We start from the raw sequence: 6,000 nt of genomic DNA, 5'->3' as shown, positions 1-6,000 counted from the left end.
CAAAAACAGGAGAAATACTTGCACTTATGAAACAAACAAACTAAAATGAAGACACTAATTAGCTGTCAACGATCATCAAGCAGTATGCAGGCAACATGGCTAAACCTAAAAGATAGTGAGTATTTATGACAAAGCTAACTTAGGCAATGAACAGAAAGACTGTGCGTTGATGAAATAAAACTTAGTCCTTAATGGGGTCGGTAAAGATATTTGGGTTGTTTATGCTGTGATGATTTAGTTTCTATGGTAAAACGAAACGAAGGCTCTGGTTTCTGTATAACGTCCTCGTTCGAGGAACATCCCATATTTGCTTCTGGTTTGAAAGCGTTTCTCATATGGCTTAAGTCCAGCAGGATTCATAAGGAGGTCTGATGAGCATTGTGGTGAGAATCTAAAGCAGGTCAACAAGCGTTACTAAAACGTGCTATGTACACGGTGAATCCTATATTGTAGAAATAAAGTTTCCTTGTGGGCAGGGTAACCCGCACCAGCGATCAGTCTAATTGCTTTCTTTTGGGGTCCAAGTATGATGCTTAGATTTGTTTGGATATTGTATCCCAAATAAGGTAACAGTGGTTAATGCACGAGTGAAGTTAGCGTCGTAAATAAAATAAGAAGCATGTGCTTTGCGGAAAATTCGTTTCGAAGTCTCAAGAGGAACCCTACAGATCTAGCAAGCCTACTTTCGACACGCGTTACATGGTCAGACCATGTCATGCGAGAGTCAAAAGCAACGCCCAGAAATTGAAGCTTGTCCACAATTTCAATGATGTTATTTCCTAGCTGCAGGGTATTGTTTGCAATAACCTCAAGGCTAAGTGGCCGAAAAAAGACGGACAACATGGCCACAGCGATGGGATTTCTTTCCGCGTCGCCGAGCGCCGCGACTACTGAGCTACGACTTCGTGGGCGAAGTCCGAATCAAGCTTTGAAAGAATCAAGGAAGGAAGGGAAAAAGAATCGCAGTAATAGAGAGCCCAAGAACAAAACTGGCCTGCTGGAAACAACCAGCAGTTTTGCCCGCGCCAACTCCGACGCGTTAAGGCAGGGTAGTTTGACAGAAATCTTCTATTAGTGACACGAATAATAAGCCCTTAGCTATGCACGCCAAGCAGGCAATGGAAGAACAAACGTGACGGTTTTACTCAGATGCTGCTTTCAGGAAGTCTCAGTATGAAGGAGCCTGTCCAGTCAGCAATATGTCTTATACCAGGAGTGGAAATATCACCCGGAGTCCACCGCTCACGCCATTGGAGTGATTCTCTTTTCAGTGGCCAGCTTCACGTGTGGCGTAAAGCGGTGAAAACATTAACTGTCGCGGCATCTGGATGACTCTATTTCCTCTGATTTTAAACTTAAACTTAAGGCGAAATACAAACGCGCCGGCGTGCTTTTCAATGCAGGCGCACGCTGAAGAACGCCACCTGTTCTCAACTGGTCCGGTGCCCTTTATATAGAAATCTCTCCCAGCCCATTTGTCACATGGGGACAAACTGAACAATTTACAAATTTTACACTCCACCTCTCTCGAATGGAAAAGAAAAAGATCCTTATGAGGAATGGAAAGGCGCAGTAACGGCCTCACTCGATCTGAACTCCTGAATGGTGCCTTCAGGTTAGTAATGAAGGAATGAGGGATAGCTGGGAGAAGGAGTTGTCTTAGTGGAAAACCCCAGAGTGAGTTAGACCAACGATCGCTTAGTTTCTTGATGCCTTAAAGCACATTGTGATCACCGCAGCCTGTAAAGTTATATGTTGTACCTGGTAGCTTCTCGTGCTATGGATTGTAAATCACCGTCTTAGAAACATTCCATCCGTTAGTTTTCAGCCCCAAATGTTTGATAAGTGCGCTAATGATAAGAAGATCGCTTTTCGCGCTTTAATGAGCGAACGTGTCGGGAGACACTAAGCGAAATGTCCAGCGTGCAAAAGTGCAGCGGCTGAACGCGGCGCATTTATAGCAGCAAAAGAAGTGAAGAAAGTCCAGTCCATTTTCCAAATCTGAAAAGAAAAGAACGGTGGAAGCTCCTCAAGTTGCGAAAGGAGCCCTAGAGTGTGTTCATGGTGCTTAGCTTAAATTTATTCATGAGAAAATATTCGATTTCGGCTGCCTCAAGCTATGAGGAGTCCTACAGTATGCTAAGGCTTTCCTGCAAATCATTTTATTTTTACATGTGCTATCGGCGGCCAGACATACAATTCCTTCTTGAACGACTTATTGACACGCGTGTTCATTTTCTGTGGAACACAGCTCAGCCCTAATAAAGTTGTTTTGTTTATTTGAATTTTCAACAATTAATATAATTATTTTTTCTAGTTTCAGTCGTAACACTATAACGCTATTCTACTTCGCCGCATCACGCCTTTTTATTTTGCCCACGCAAATACTTCCTTGGCATTTACCACCGTACCTTGGTCAATCACCGCGCGTGGTATGTGCCATGTTTACTAAGGTAAAGAAGAAGAAGTCTCGTGAGTTGTGTGAGCTGTCGGTTTCTAATTTCTTTTTCCCGATCTCAGTCAGTAAGACATTGCAACATTACAGGCATTGTGTACTATTACGCACATTAAGCAATTGTCCCGTCTTCGATCTCCAAGTTAACTGGACCCCTTTCCTTCCCTCTTCCAATCTATCAGACTACATGCTATTTCCACTGCTTTTCCCGTCAAAACTTTCCTGTATCCAGTAATTAACCGCCTGTGTCTTGGCCACTTCCCCGTAGTGGGTATGTGCCAGCAACGCCTGAGGCCTTCCTTCCTTTCTTCCTGTCGGTTTGAGCGAAGCCCTACATTATTCACGAAACGTCATCGGAGTGCTGCTGCCTGCGAGCCAGTTTTGGTCTGCTAGGTAAAGGTGTTTTCTTCAACTAGTTGGCGCGGTGAGTGAGTTCTTCGCATTTTGATTTCGGCTGCCTAGGCCATGGTCACGGGGCGCAATCCCTGCGACGGATGCTGCACCCAGATAGAGGCGATAATAAAAAACGCAGCTGTTCTCTGCGTTGTGATCGCAGGTTAATGACCCCCACGCGGTTAAAATTATTCTGCCGTCGTCTCTCTGGGGCGTTACTCACAGCGTACGAGATCTGCCAGGACGATAAGCGGAAAACACGACGTTGTGGAATTCCGGTTCATTGTGTTTTTGAAAGTTCGGCGCTGTTTACCTGGTATTTGTTCCTAAAGCACTGTTTCTGGTCGAGGCATATTGGCACATCACGCTTTTGATCGTTTTTCCCATCAATGTACTGAGTAGGCTGAGATTATATATCGCTCCCACAGGTGGTCTCAGGGCGTCTTAGAGCGAGCTCTTAGACGCCCATTTTTAGCTTCCGCTTTGTAGTCGTCGCCGTTGTCGGCGTAGTCGTCAGCGTAGGCGTAACAGGCTGTCCACGTAGCAGATCGAAACGCCCCCTACACGGCTCTCACGGGAAAGTCCTTGAGGGTGGCTGGCGACGTAACACGCTACCTGCCCTGCCGGCCGGTAAGAGCTGCGCAAAAATTTCGCGTTACCGCCTGTAGTAATCGTATGTCAATTTTTTTTGCTCTCTCTGCATTCTTTATCGAAACACCGTGGATAGCGATGCGGACGTTGAGGTTTGGCAGCTCACATCATGATTTTCTGCCTCAGTTTCGTTTTCACGTTAACATGTTAATGTAAATTACGTCCAATTTTCTTAAAGTATTTACTTGTAAGCATGTTCGGCATAAAATGTTGCAAAATTGTGCTATGGGCCCACTGTATTTATAGTTGATTACGGGCGTTTTTCTTTGCGAAAATTACATAGCCCTGCTTTGAAGCTTCGCGGCAGGAATCCTCACACTGCCCTCATTGTTGTTTGGACTACACCACCGTTCTGACCTCCAATATGAGCCAATAATACGTTAATATTATCAATAACAATTACAAAGCAGCGAAATTCATTTTTTATGCCTACGGTTTGTGAATTTTTTCCACTTGTTGTGTTTCAACTTCGCTCAGCCTTGAATTGATGTTCGCAGCTCAGAGGTGGGCTTGGTTCGGAGTAGCAATCCTGCGAAAGAGTTCACACACTGCAATAAAGGTAAACACAGTCACTAAATAAGGTGAGCTCAAAACTACGCTGGTAAATCCTTTTTTGATCATTGCTGATATTTATTAAGTACTGGTGAATTTGAAATTTTGTGTGAAAATCGATAAACTAGAATAACCTTTCAGCTGACAGCATAATTGATAGCAGCCTCGATCACTCCAAAAACATCATTGGATGCTTTATCCACTGAATAAAAAAGCCAAATCAATCTAAGAAAAATATTTGACCTCGTTGTTGTATTTGAGAAAAAAAGAGAGCCGCAAAATGGCTCGTTGTTTTAAATACGTGGCGAACGGGCGAGCCGTGCGTTTTTCATTTGCAGGTCACAAGCTACCTGGTTAGCGTCATGTACAACGCTGGCTACTACGACCAGGCTGCTAATGCCCAAGCATATGGGAACTACGGCTACGACCCTGCTGCGTACGGCCAGACGTACGGCCAATACGGCTACGGCCCAGGAGCCTACGCACAAGCCCTCTATGGACGGACGCAGTATGGACAGGCGCCAGGGGAACAAGAGAGCCGGCTCTCCCCGTTGCCCACTTCCGCAGGTAGGAAGCCGCTCAAGCTGATGCGCTGCCATGGAACTATTAGCTACTAGGCGGTGCGGTCGATTCATGTTCTCCTTGCTTTCAGCACATTCATTTCTCGAGCACCTTAGAGATGACGGCCATTGCTGCGGATAATCAAGAGGCTTTTCATCATTCGCAGAGTAGCAGAGTTGCGCGTACGGTGGCCACGCTGGTCTTCAAAGTGATCAGTGTTTCAACTAAAGAAAGTGTGCTATACACCTCAAAATAAAACGTTCTTTTTACCCAAGTGCTGTGTCTTTATAGAAGTCGAGAAAAACCCCTTAGCCAAGAATCCAGCCCCATGACCATGCGCCTGTTTTCTCCAGAAAATTTGCATTAAGTGGCATTTTTTCCAAAGCGCAATTGATAATTTTTCTGAAAGTAAAAAAATGGCGAACTCATAATTACATTTGCATTGCCACGTAGGCATTTGTGGCACCCTCTGCTGTAAATTGCACTCGCCTCATTATTTTTCTTCCACGTGAAAGCAAGCTTGGTAAAAAGTGGAGGTTTCAAGTTCAAGAATAAATTTGATCTTACTCGTACTAAACTAAGTCAGTAACTAAATCAACGTACTTCTGCTAGAATCAGGGCAGAATTCTATACAAGCGATAGCATATATTTCTGGAAAAGCAGGGCAGTTAATTTGGATATGCATGGAAGAAAAAACAACCACAGGTTGCCTGTGGGATCCAAACCTAGGAATATCCCGTCTGGTGCTCTGCCAACTGAGCTACGGCGACGGCTGTCCAGTGTTCTAAATTCAAGGTTATTAAAGCGAAAGCCTTTAACGACTCATGATTGCGTCCGTCCGTTACGCTCTTCAACTCGATAAAAAAAAATCTTTGAGCACGATGGGATTGTAATCACCATCCTTCCGTTCCGCAGCCGAGCGTGCTAACGACTACGCTACTTCCTTCCAATGCATATGTAGTTCTCCTTGTCTAGGACGCTGGAGAGTGTTTGCGGAAAGGTCGAATCAGACGGATGCCTTCCAAACGCCCTCCAGTGTCTTTAGCATTTCAGATTCACAAACAATTGTGTACTTAATTAAGATCTTAGCCAAAAATCATTGAGACAAGCAGCAACACCGCGCTAAAGGCTTTTGCCTCACCACAATTTAGGTCAACAAAGTGCCCCCCCTGGATTTTTTATGTTCCGTGTGATCTAACCTTGTTAGTGTTCGCCAGCCTCAACCTCGTCGCTAGTGGCGTACGTAGTACGTCCTATATTACCCCTAGTGTGGAAGCTGATCGAGAACGCTCTTATGCTACCTATGGCATCAAGACTGCCAGCACTGAGGCCCTCGTTAAGGCATTCAGCTTAGAGGGACTTCCTTTTTACATATTTTATTATGATCC

Source organism: Amblyomma americanum, chromosome 8 (genome assembly GCF_052857255.1).
Source record: "Amblyomma americanum isolate KBUSLIRL-KWMA chromosome 8, ASM5285725v1, whole genome shotgun sequence".
NCBI lineage: Eukaryota > Metazoa > Arthropoda > Arachnida > Ixodida > Ixodidae > Amblyomma > Amblyomma americanum.
Note: the sequence above shows the minus strand (reverse complement) of the source record.